We start from the raw sequence: 11,640 nt of genomic DNA, 5'->3' as shown, positions 1-11,640 counted from the left end.
ATTCTCACATAGAAAATGAATTGGACTATAATGACAAAGTTATGATTATTTTCTGGGCATAAGAATAAATACTCAAAATATGAAAAAGTAGGCTAACTTCTAAATTATTCTCCTGGCATTTTGATTTGATTTTTTGATAAAATGACTTTTAAAAATTAGAAGGGCAGGGGCAGCTAGGTGGTGCAGTGGATAAAGCACCTACCCTAGATTCAGGAGGACCTGAGTTCAAATCCACCCTCAGATGCATGACACTTACCAGCTGTGTGACCCTGAGTAAGTCATTTAACCCTCACTGCTCCCCCTCCCCCCAAAAAATTAATTTAATTTTAAAATGGAATGGCATAATATAACATAATTCTTTTTTGCCTTTGTACACAAGTTTATTATTATTATTATTAAAAGCAGTAACATTTTTATTTATAGTTTTGGGTTCCAATTTTTATGTAACATAATAATTCTAAAAAAAAGTATCTTTTTTGAAAATGCAATTATTTAGAATTTCCTACAATCCAGGTATTCTATTCACAGAATACATTTAAATCCTTTTTTCTATGTCAATTTCTATTGTCCTAACTAGAAGTGGAGAAAATCCAAATGGTAAATAATTTAAAAATTTGGTTTCTCTTGAGAATATATATTTTTATTAAGATTTTAATTAGTGAAATACATCTCTAAGTCAATTCTAGTCACCTACCTATCATGAGTTTATAGTGGAAAGAATGATAAATTTAATGACTTCCAAAGTCCCTTCCATCTGTAAGTTATGTTCCTTAAATACATTTTAATTGTCTAAAAGGAAATGAGTGAGAAAAACTCAATTAAAGTGTGATGCTCCTTAGGGTAGCCAAGGAAATATAGTTGCTGGGGAAAGTCAGGACTGAGATCACCAGATTTTACCAAAACTAATATAGCCATATTTGATTAGCAAATTCACCTTATTCTAAAGCATAAAAGCCAGCCAGATTACATTCCTGAGAGGAAATGTTGAAGCTACTTTAGGACTACTGAGATAAGTAGTCAGGTTACCTAACACAGTTATCACAGTTGCACCAGTGACAGTATGCTTCTCCCGGTGGTTATCAAATTTAGTTTCAATCTTGGGGCATCTAGAAGACAATTGGATTGATCGACTTGAAAAGGAAGATTTGGGACTATGGTGAGATATTCATATCCATTTGCAAATATCACAAAGGCTACTTTTTGGTAAATTAGTTATTTGTTCAGCCAAAGACTTTGTCATCTTCGTTTCATTCTCAGAACAAATTTCCTCTTTTAAAACTTCTAAAAGAATCATGTAGAATATGGGGATCATAAAACAATCATATGGGAAAAACCCGAAAGTACGATAATGTCAAGAATCAGTATATAATTGAGATATCAATTATACTTTATAAGAAAATACTATATTTGATTTTTTTAAATGGGATTTCAGTCTTGAAATGTGACCAGGAATTTTAAATTATTTGAGATTTCATAGAATTTTGAAACAACACATAAAATACTTTTGTTCCTATTGTAAATCCAACTGAGCTCATAATTTGCCACAGGGAAAATTATTTAATCCTAAACTACTAGATAAACTAATGAAAATGTTATTGGTTTTCTCAAGAGACATTGAAAATACAGTCTGCTAAGATATACAAGGACATGGCTTACTTTTTTTACAAACTAAGATTGGAACTTTTTTTCTCTTTAATCATCAATGTTACATAAAAATCAGTGCCTTGGGTTTAAAGGACAGCTGTGAACCTTGTATGTATGTATGTATGTGTGTATATATATATATATATATATATATATATATATATATATATATATATATATATAACTAGATGATGATGTTTTAACACCAACAAAACCATGGGACCTCAAAATATTTAAGATAGTTTGTGTACATTAAAAATGATAGCCAGAAATTGACAGTAGCCAGGTATTAATCAATCCAATCCTACCCTAAATACTAGAATATATACATACATATACACACATATATGTGTGTGTATGTATATATATATATATATACACACACACAAATATAATCATTTGTGTGTATACATATATATGTGTTTATGAGTATGTACATGTTCTGTATCTTTCACTATGTGTTTATATTCCTTTGCTCTGGGAGGATATAAGATCCTATACATCCTGGGACAGTCATATTAGTTCTATGGTCCTGAAAGGTCTTGTCTCTATTCTAAAGTACTATTGTACTGTGGAACTATTTACAACTTCTTAAGGCTATACTCTCCCACCCTCTAGCATATGCCTTCACTAGGCTTTCTCATTTGGAGATTATTTATGGACTCGGAATTATAACATCTGTTGGTGTTCGTTCCTCTTCAAATACTGTTGTAATTATGAGCTATGCACTGGACCGTGAAGTTACACAAAATTTCAGCTGCAGAAGCACCAGTGGGATATGAAAGTTTCTACTGGATCTGGTGGTTACTTCCTTTTCACTCCTACAAATTCATATGCTATATTATTATATCTTTGAAGTCATTTTGACCCATATTCATGCTATGTGCTTTATCAAGTATTTCTGACTTATCTCTAATCTTTCTATAGACAATCACCAAGACCATAATTCTGACAACACCCACAACTCATTCCTCACATACTGTAATTTCTGTTTTGACACATGAGGCACAAATATCCTGGTGTTGAATACTCATTCTACTATACTCTGGCTAGATTTTTTTTTTTTGACACCTACGATCTTTTTATTGATTTCCAACTACACAAGAACCAGCGAGTGACCAGGCAGCAAAGGGCACATGCTCGGGCCACAGGTACAAGGGGGGGGGGGGGGCAGGCGCTCAGGCAAAGGTGGAGTCGTTCCAGCCCACGTTGGCAGCGTTTATGTCGTAGTAATTGATATAGATACTGTCCCAGGGAATTTTGAGGTGCTTGGTGAGCAGCTCGCAGAGCTGTTTGCTGTACGCCTTGTTCTGGGGCCCGCTGATCTTGCTGATGCTGTGCAGGCTGCAGAGGGCACAAGGGTCCGAGGAGCCCCTGAAGGCCATCAACTGGTCCGCCGAGACGTGCACCGCGATGTACTGGGCGGGCTTGCCCTTGGCCTTGGGAAGCTGCGCAGTGAGCTCGCTCAGCAGGGAGTCGTGGCACCGATGAGCCCTGCACGTTGGTCTACAACACGAACATGGGCATTTTGGCTGCGGCTCCTGCGGGCGGCGGCGCTGGGAGGCGGAAGCGGGCGGCAGCGAGTAGCAGGCGGATTGAGCCGAGTCTCTGGCTAGAAATTTACAAATATACCTAACAGCTACAAGGAACAATGTGACGTCTTCCTTTCACAACTATATGCCTGAATATTTCTGACTCTCAAGTATACTTTTGAATTTTTGTGACTTTACTTTTTACTCATAAAGACACACACACACACACCCAACTCCATGAATACGTTTTTTTGTGTTTTTTTTGGGGGGGCTGGGCAATTGGGGTTAAGTGACTTGCCCAGGGTCACACAGCTAGTAAGTGTTAAGTGTCTGAGGTCACATTTGAACTCAGCTCCTCCTGAATCCCGGGCCGGTGCTCCCTCCATGACTTTTAAAGGTAACATTTTGTCAAAGGGATTGGGGAAATTAAAAAAATAATAATAAAAAGGTACTTTCATAGAGACAAAGAATATCAGTTTTATCACAGTAATTTAAAAATGAGACTGTTGTTTATCTTGCAGTCTATGATTTTTTTATGGCAATAATCCATTAAAGTGCTAGAATATGAGAGGCACTATGGAACAGTGAACAGAACCCTCCCCTGCTCCAATAGCTGGTGCCTTTCCAGCTAATTAGAGCAGTAGATAGAGTTTTGCATCAGAAGTCAGGGAGATTCAACTTCCTGAATTTCAATCTACATTTACTAGCTATGTGACCTTGGGACAAGTAATTTAACCCTGTTTGTTTTAGTTACCTAATCTGTAAAATGAGCTGGAGAAGGAAATGGCAAAGCATTCCATTATTTTTGCCAAGAAAATGCCAAATGGGGTCAAGAAGAGTTGGATTATTACTGAAAATTGACTAAACAACTACCTCTAATTACATCCACCACAGGACAGTCATTGTTTTACCAAGTTTCTCCTGTACCCCAGCCCGGCTCCTCCTTGCTCCTAATTACATTGGTAGTCTCCTGAATTCCTAGGGTTTTTTCTCTCTGTCCCAAAAGCATTGTGTCCTAAGGTCAAAGATCTCTTTCTCTCTCTCTCTCTCTCTCTCTCTCTCTCTCTCTCTCTCTCTCTCTGACCTTTCCCTATCAAACAAAATCACTACACATCAGTTTGGAGGTTAAGAATAAAAATGCACATTTGTATGATGCATTCTTATTTGGAAAGTGATTTTCTTACAAATTATGAGGTTATTAGTGAGAATATTTAAGTTCATTTTAGAGATGAAGAATTGAGAATATAGAGAAGTTGTGGGGATTCTATTTGGTCACAGATTTTGGGAATAATGGAACCAGGTTTGGAACTCACATATACTGAAATGTGTCATTAAGGCATAAAGGATAAATTAATTTTTAAAACTCCAATCATATGATTTCCTTCCTCAAGTGCCAATATGTACTTGCAAACTTGTCAGTAGATCTAAAGTACAACTCAAAGGTATCAGAGTCCCTGAAACTATACCCATTCAACTTTTGGAGGAGAATAATTAAAATAAAGGGAGGGTGAAAATCCTTGTAGGAATTTTGTTTTACTTTGACAGAAATAAACGTTGTGCCAATGAACAGTAAGAAAGTACTAATTTTCTTTTGATGAATGTCCATCTAATTATATGGTCTTATATCCTGAACTGAAGTTGAATAGCATTTAACTTGTTAAAATAAATGACAAACACATGTTTTCTTTGAATTTCTTTAAGGTGCCTTATAGATAATTTATAAAATTGTCTTCCATGTTGATGAAAATACATTTAAAGAAATGTTCAATAAAATAAGAACACAATAGGAGAAAAGAAAAAAAAAGTTTGGAGGGAAATTCAGAGATAATGAAAGGATAGAATGAACTTAGAAACTAAGGATATAAAACAACATATAAGAAAGATATTATAAGGTCATGGGAAGCAAGCAGGGTTTGGGACAAGGGAAGGAGTCAGATGCAGAAATGTGCAGATCAAGAGAGGATAAGACAAACTATGGAAGTCACAGAAGACAGTGAGTCAGGAATAAAATAGATAATTCAGCAGACAGAAATAAAAGACCCAGACAAGGGTCTTGACAACAGAAGTCTGAAATAAGGAAAGGACCAAGTAATTGGAAATATATATACAGGGAGGTAGACTTCTAGAATAGAACATCAATAGCTTCCTTCTCAGTTCAGGACCAGAGCTGTCCTTTGTATGGCTGAACCTGATGGCACAACTGCCAATGACAGCATCAGGTTAGAGAATAGGATTGAGAGATTAGGAAAATGCATAGCTTCTGACACCAGGAGAGCTGCCATATAACTTAAGATGTCTCCTTTAAGTTTTATTTTCCTTTCATCAGCTCACAATCATTAATATTATATATGATATAGCAAAGATAGAAAGGGAGAAAAAAAATCATACCTGGTAAATTGATATTTTAAGATTAATATTAATATGCAGTTAGCTCATGAAAACAAGCAGAAAATAGGATTTGTAACCACATAGTCTGGTTGGCTTTAGCATAATTTATAGAAATGGAATGATTTCATTTCTCATAGTAGATAATCAATTATATATTCATGTCTATAAATGCACACATGTGTCTACCTGTACATGTGTGCACACATACACATGCCCAAAACACATCTATAGCATTGTATACATATATGTATACACATACACATATGTGAATGCATACACATATGAGTACCTACACACAGTTACAAATGTACACTTTTATGCATATGTATGCATGTGTGTATGCATGTTTGTATGTATAACTTATCATAGGTTTTACCCATAATGACCCTGTTGTGAAGGTTATTACCACCATTTTCACAAGAAAACACTGAGGATTTGAGAGATGAAGTGAATTTCCCAGGGAACATATTTCACAAACAACTATTCACCATGTTTTTTGTGAAATGAAATTAAGTAGAAAAATCAGGAATTAAACTTGTATTCTTACTTCATTTAGTATTCTTTCAATTACTCTATATTGTCTCTCAATTTTTACATATAACCTCTAAAGGTATTTTTTTTTCTTACTGACTTCTCAAAGTATCAAGATATCTAAGATAAATATCTAAGACTAAAAAATGTCCCTATGGAACCCCAATGAAAACTTCATTGATCCCGCAATAACTTCATTTAAATGTATATGTGTGCCTATATAAGAAAAGTATGTTCACATAGGTTGATTAAATAAAGCTTCTGGGTGGCATGGATAGACATTTCTGGGATCTGGTCCACCGAACTTCAAGGTGACTACATAGATGTAATTAGTAATGTGAGAAAATGTGTCTCCAGAGGTCAGGGGAGATGATAGGACTGGATAAATTGATCTGAAAATCTTTAGCATAGATGTGATAATTGATGCCAGGGAAGCCAATGAGTTTCATTTAGATAGGATAGCAAAAAAAAAAAAAGAGGCGGGGGGGGGGCAGGTAGGTGGTGCAGTGGATAAAGCACAGGCCCTGGATCAGGAGGACCTGAGTTCAAATCTAACCTCAGACACTTGACACTTAATTAGCTGTGTGACCCTGGCCAAGTCACTTAACCCTCATTGCCTGGATAAAAGAAAAAAAAAATTAGAGAAGAGGTCCTACTAAAGCAAACATTAGGGGACTCCCACAATTAGTAGGTGTAACCTGGATGAAGATGGAACAAATTGAGACTAAGATAAGTAGGACTTAGATAAGTAGGATAAGTTAGATGAGTAGGAGGAGAATAAGGAAAGAAATGAGTCACAAAAGTGTAGAGGACAGTTGTAGATAGAGATATTGATCAGCAGTCTCAAAGGCTACAGAGAGGTCAAGACAGGTAAAGATTAAGAAAAGTACATTAAATTTGAAAATTAAAAGATCATTAGAAATTTTGGAAAAAATACTATTAAATTGATTGCAAATTATTTAGAATTGGAGAAGAAATGGAGAATATCAATATCGATTTTCTCAAGGAGCTTAGCTCATTAGAAAATGAGATATGATAGCTAATGAGATGGAGATGATTAAATCAACTGAAGCATTTTTGTTTTGTTGTGTTTTAAGTATTATGAATGTATATGTATATATATATATATATATACAGATAGATAACAGGGAAATAAAAAGTGAATAAGGAGATATTGAAGATTAATGAGAGAATGGAGATGACAGATTTTGTAGTTTGCTGTAAAGTATGGGATAGCTTGGGATAAAAAGAATATGTACAAGACTTTGCCTTGGCTTGGAGAAGGGATACTTATTCGTGTGAAATTGGGAATGATGAGGAGATGGTAGGAGAAGATGACTGAGAAATATGACATGAAAAGGAGGGGATAAAAGTCAGCCCACAAGAAATTGTCTGTCTTTTCAGTGAAATATGAAACATAGTTCTCATTTGAAAGGATAGAAAGAGGGAGGTTCAATGGGAAGGTCAAGGGGGAATGAAAAATTTCAAAATACCTGTTGTGGTGAATTGGAGAAGAAATCATTTAGGGAAGTGAAAAAAAATATATTGGTTTAACCAGGACTTTGAGATTACATAATACAGATTTGTAGTATAAACTAAGTCAGCACAGTTTCATTATTTTCTTTATTTCTATTCAGTAGCATATAAACAGGAGAGAACCCACTAGAAGGTGGGAGATTCAAGACTCCCATTTTCTAGGTATGATCAGTGAAAGGAAAAAGTGATTAGAGAATGAGATAATGAAACATCCAATTAGAGTGAATACACTACATTCTGAATTTATTCCTCTTTCTAACAGCTTCAATTCTTTGAGAAAATTATTATATCAATCTTAAATTTTCCTCTTTGTCACATCTTCCCTTTGCTCCTGGTACTGCTCCATGGGTCCAAACAAACCACATCTCATCCCTCTTTGACATAACCATCATTCCAGGACTTGCACACAGCTATCACACCCCCTCTGATTCGACTCTTTTATGTGCTAAACATCTATTATTATTATTATTATTATTATTATTATTATTATTATTATTATTATTATTATTATTATTACTATTTTGCTGGGCAATGAGGGTTAAGTGACTTGCCCAGGGTCACACAGTATCTGAGGCTGGATTTGAACTCGGTTCCTGCTGAATCCAGGGCCAATGATTTATCCACTGCCCCAACATCTTTAATTATTATAACTGATTATTATATTATATGACTTAAAATCTTTTAGAACCCTAGTTGCCCTGCTCTGACTGCTCTCCAGATAATCAATATCCTTCCTAAATTAGGGTACCCAGAACTGTACATACCACTCTAGATGTGGTCTGACCAAATCAGAATGTAGAAGGAATATCACCTTCTTGTTGCTGGAAACTTTTCCTCACTCCACTCCAATATCACATGAGCTTTTTTTTTAGCTGTCATAATATAGTTGTATTAAGTCTAGTCATCTAAAAAACAGCATCAGATCTTTTCTTTGAGGCAAAGTGCTGTTTGGCCATGTTTTCCCCATATAGGATTTGTGAAGATCATTTTTATGAGCCAAAAGGTAATACCTTACGTTAATCCTTATTACTCTCTGTGTTCTTGTATTCAAACCAATAATTTAGCCTATGAAGATCTATTTCTCTTTTGATCCTGACTTGGAATAATGGGGATCAAGTATATAAAGAATATACCAAATCACATTGTAGCAATAGAAAGTAATTCCTCCTATATATCAACCTGCTATAAAAAACACCTTCTCATACACTCTGGATATTTTATTTTGTATTTTACTTTTGTACTTATCATGTATATTTCTATTGTAGTAATATATATTTGTGTCATACCTCTAAAAGAAATATAAGTTCCATGAGGGCAGGAGTTATAACTCCTAACATGGGTTTTGTTGTTGTTCAGTCATTTCAGTTTTGTCCAACTCTTCATAACCCCATTTGGGGATTTCTTGGCAAAAATGTTAGAATGTTTTGCCATTTCCTTCTCCACATCTTTTTACAGATGAAAAAACTGAGAAAAACAGGGCTAAGTGACTTGTAAAGATTTACATACAGCTAGTGTCTGAGGACAGGTGTGAACTCATGAAGATCGGTCTTTTTTCCCCCTGTATTATTCTTGTTGCAAAAAAAAAAAGGTAAAAAAACAACTATGCTTCAGTCTGCATTGAGTTCATTAGTTCATTCTGAAGGTAAATGACATTGTTCTTCACAAGCCCTTTATAATTCTCTTAGATCACTGACTTGATCAGAGTGGTCAAGTCTTTCACAGTTTATCATCATTACAACTTTGCTCTTACTGTGTACAGTATTCTCCTAGTTCTAGTCACTTGACTTTAGATAAGTTCTCTGCTGTTTAAAATCTAATGTAGGTAGGGGCAGCTAGGTGGCGCAGTGGATAAAGCACCGTCCCTGGAGTCAGGAGGACCTGAGTTCAAATCTGGCCTCAGACACTTGACACTTACTAGCTGTGTGACCCTGGGCAAGTCACTTAACCCCAATTGCCTCACCAAAAAAAAAAAAATCTAATGTAGGTCCTAACCTGTCCCCCCCAGTTTTGGGGGGAAGGGGGCTGGCTAAGATTTATTGATAAATTCAGCAAGAGTTTCGGCTTTAAGAATTAATTAAAATGGGGGCAGCTAGGTGGCACAGTGGATAAAGCACTGGCCCTGGATTCAGGAGGACCTGTGTTCGAATCTGACCTCAGACACTTGACACTTACTAGCTGTGTGACCCTGAGCAAGTCACTTAACCCCAACTGGCTCACCAAAAAAAAAAAAAAAAAAAGAAGAAGAATTTATTAAAATGTATTAGAAGTTAGTGAAGAGAAAGAATGGAAAACCCTAGTTTAGATCTATTTGGTATAGCCAGAGAGAAACTCTTGCTTTTCCTAGCAGTCCACATGAAGTCCCCAACCACGTCAAAGTCCTGGACGAAAAGAGGGACCCCCTCCTTTTCTCCATCTGCCACCACCAAGCTAGTTCTGCATGAAAAGAGGAAGATCCAGCAAGCCAGCCTTACTTTCCTATTTCCTGTCTCCCTCCCTGAAAAGGGAGGTCCTTCAAGTTGATTGGTTGATGGCTGTCTCCTGCTGATGTCAGTAGTGCACAGCCTCTGAGAACAACACCCACTAAGGGTTGGCCAGGCATGATCTCGATTTAATCAACATTAAGCAGGTTCAACTTTTGAGAACAACACCTTACTCAAGGCCAGCCAGGTGTGGTCTCGATTTAATCATTTTTAACTGGGTTCTCAGTCAGTTTCTCAGTCTCACCCAATTCAATCAATTCTAAATCAATCTTCAGGTGGGTCTCCTGGGCATCTGCCAAATACCATTATTTTATCACAGTTCATATGGAATATAAATTTTCTTGACTTTAGACTTGACACACTATCCATTGAGCTAGCTGGCTGCCCCTCCTCAGGCAGGTAGTCCCACCTCAGACACTTGGTATCTATGAGTCCTTGGACAAGTCACTTAACCCCAACTGCCTTAAGAACAGAAACAAAAAACAAACAAACAAAACAAAGAAAACATTCAGAGACATCTCCATTCATCCTGATGTATATAATACCACTGGACCCAGATGGCTCTGAAGGATAGAGTAGGGCTGGTGACCTCGGACAGCCCTCCATCACTTAAAATTCCAGTTCATTAAAAGTTATGACAGCTGCTATGATCCTTTTTGAGACTGAAGGACAAAGGAGAACACTGGTGTAATTAATAGAGCCTGGGACTTGGATTCAGGAAGCCCTACATTCATATCCTTCATTCTAACATTTACTAGCTATGTGGCACTTAACAAATCAAGTGACTAGTCTAGTAGTTTCAGTTTCCTCATTTAAAAAATGAGAAGTTGAATATGATGGCTTCTAGGTTCCATTTCCAACTATAAACTAGTAATTCTACAATCTAAACTTTATATCATTCCCCAGTGCTTAGTACAGTGTTTTGCATACATTGTATACTTGATCAATGTTATCTTAATGAATGATTAAACTGGCATGATATATTTGAAAGAAATGGGATTTCATCAAAATGGAAAACTCCCAGTGTGAAAACTCCTTCCACTAATGCATAGATAAATCTATTTATGATTCATTTAGATGAATACCAAGAAGTTGCATAAGGCACAACAAGGTTCAATGATTTGCCCAAGGTCATACAGAGAGTAAGAGAGGTTCTTACTCTCTGTTTCCTACTTAAAACCCATTACTATTTCTCTTTAGACTTCCCAGGTATTAATGCAAGAGACAAACCTAGAGAAATAAATTTCAATGTGAAGTTTTGAGAATACTTCCTTTCTAGCAGAGGTCTCTACCCATTTGTGGACTTTATACTTCTAATGTTAATAATAAGAAAAATTGTACTGGCATGAAATAATGAAATAATTAAACCTCATCTGTCTTCTTGATATTCTATAAAATGCTACTAAATTAGTATTACTTCTCTATATCACCCTCCTCCCCTTCAATAGAAAGTTAGAGTTAAAGAGGGAAGATTCTAGTCTATGCCTTCTTAAAAAAAATATGTGATAAACAAGGTTCAGACTCATTAC

At 36.0% G+C, this 11,640-nt stretch overlaps 1 pseudogene; it reads right to left on the bottom strand.

Moving 5' to 3' along the window:
• Positions 1-2,822: 2,822 nt before the first annotated feature.
• Positions 2,823-3,171, bottom strand: LOC122736435 (annotated as a pseudogene).
• Positions 3,172-11,640: the final 8,469 nt, after the last annotated feature.

This window comes from Dromiciops gliroides, chromosome 1 (assembly GCF_019393635.1).
Source record: "Dromiciops gliroides isolate mDroGli1 chromosome 1, mDroGli1.pri, whole genome shotgun sequence".
NCBI lineage: Eukaryota > Metazoa > Chordata > Mammalia > Microbiotheria > Microbiotheriidae > Dromiciops > Dromiciops gliroides.
Note: the sequence above shows the minus strand (reverse complement) of the source record. Positions and strands in the feature narration are given on the sequence as shown.